Here is a 2,390-nt window from a genome sequence, read left to right as displayed (position 1 = left end):
GTTTTCCTATTCTATCAAAAGTGGAGTCAGTGCATAAGTAACTGTGTCCTTTTAATAATAGTAATTATTAGTGCTATGCAACATATTATGAGGGAACACAGAAGCACAAACAGTTGCTCTGCATTAGAGAAACAGTGTGACTGGAATGGAAATCACTCGACTGGATGTAATGGATTAGTTATCCTTCACACAAAATGTGTATGTGGACACACATGTATTTTCCTAGGCTTGTATCTCGGCAAATGTTTGATTTCACTTAAATTGTATGATTATCTAGGTTCTGCCTATCCTGTTTGTTTTGTTCCATTCTGTGTCTCATTTATTTTAAATTCCTGACATGCTTGCTTTTGCATGTAAGCTCCTCATATAAAATTTTGTTGAGGATTAAGACAGCAACAAAGTTCAGTACATAGTCAGCATGAACTAATGCTGTGCAATGGGAACCCCAGAAAAGCAGACGATAAAAGCTCTCAGGTTACAATTGCCTTCCTCAACTTCCAGAAAACACTTGGTGGGGGGGCAGGGTGCATGGTAAATGCTTGCTATGCCCTCATAATTCTTTATGCTACTTTTGATTTTTGGGTCATGACAAATGTTGACCATCTTGATGAGATCAGTCTCATTGACTGGGTGCACATTTGTCAAACATGGATTTCATGAGCTGGGGACTTGTTAACACAAACAGTCGATTACTACTCTAAGCTCTGGACATGCTTTTGCCTACCATCCAATGACACAGTAATGGAACACTGTACGTCATAGTGCATGGGATTTTGATCTTATTGGCTGAACTGTGAACATTGTAGGAGAAAAATAATTTTGAAAATGCACCGTTTGTCAATAAGGGTTGAGGGGAGTGAAACAATCATTACTGAGTAACTGCTATGGAATATGCTGTACTGGGGCAAGCAGGGTTCTGTTTGGGTGGGCCCCAAATAGGCTTGTGATTATCTCACTGTATAAATTTCCAGAGAGTTATTGGTTGACCCTACCACCCCATCAGCAAACAAACATTTAACAGTAAAAATGTGATAGTAACACAGTATCAGGAGAATTATTAAAGAATGTGGCACTAGTTACAGAACACAGATTTGAACCGTTGCCTCGTGACTCACATTCATGTGTGTATCTTCTTCTGCTTCTACACAATGAGCACTGATCCAAAGGAATTGCTGAAGAAATGGTCTTGGATGGTTATTGATTCATTCAAGAGACATGCTTGAGGTACAGGGACTTCTGAAATTAAGTTACACAACAGGCACGGCACCCTTTCAGAAGAGTGGGCATGTTACCGATTTCCTGAGAGACAATTCTGCTGCAGTACGGACAACAGGTTCATCACATTGTGGGAGTGAAATGGCACTCCAAAGTTGAGGTACAAGGAACAGTAAGTTTCTTGTTAGCCAAACATATAAATTGCACACAAATTCGCCATGAAATTCTTGCAGTGTATGGTGCAATGCAATGTAGCATCCAGTCGTAGTGAAACAGTGCCAACAATTTGATGAAGACCATTCAGTCTTTCCAGCAAGCTCGGTGGATATCTGACAGGAAAGAGATTTTCCATCAAAGAGGAAATTCACACAGCAGTCCTCAAATGGTTCCATGACTGAGGCGCACATTTATATTTTCAAGAAACTGAATAGTTTGTGCGATGTTACAATTGTTGTTTACAGGTTTTAGTGACTGTAGTATCTGCATCACTTTGAATTGTATTGCAGCATACAGTAAAAGTTACTCAGTCTGCCATAGTAACGGGTAACTTTCTTTCTGAAGTCTCATACTTTCCTGCTGCTTTCACACCTTTCTTTGACAATCATCAGATGTCAGGTTACTCCTGGATGCATCAGTGAATGGAATCCTACTCTGCTGACTGAGTATCCATTCTGTGTTTTCCCGTACCCAACTCCACAGACGAATGCTTTGGGGGAGGGATGCTAGTGCTATCTGAGGCCACATTGATAATGTGGAGACTTGGATTCTGTCTTGACCATAGTTGCCTGATATCCCAGATATCTGGTTGGAAACCCAACTCCCAACTGTACTTTGTTGGGATAGATAAAATTCCTGGCTACATAAAAATGGACAACATTATATAAAATGATGTGGTCTTCACTTCAAATTGCTCATTACCAATTTCTAATGAGGGGCAGTCTTGTATGAGTTACTGACTTAAACTCCTCCTTTTATTAACAGCGCTAAGTGGCCATACTTGACTCAATAGCCATTGTTTTCGAGTAGTGCATCAGCGGTCAATCGTGACAGTGCTTTTTAATTCTCTGCTGAAAAAATTGAATAGGGTTGGGCAGTTTCCTTCCCCTGTGGCAGCCTTAGTCGTCATGATGATCTTATCAAAACATTCGAAAGAGAAATTGTGACGAAGGAAGCTG

The sequence above is a fragment of the Schistocerca gregaria genome, unplaced genomic scaffold (genome assembly GCF_023897955.1).
Source record: "Schistocerca gregaria isolate iqSchGreg1 unplaced genomic scaffold, iqSchGreg1.2 ptg000407l, whole genome shotgun sequence".
Taxonomy (NCBI): Eukaryota; Metazoa; Arthropoda; class Insecta; order Orthoptera; family Acrididae; genus Schistocerca; species Schistocerca gregaria.
This window is presented reverse-complemented; position numbering follows the sequence as displayed.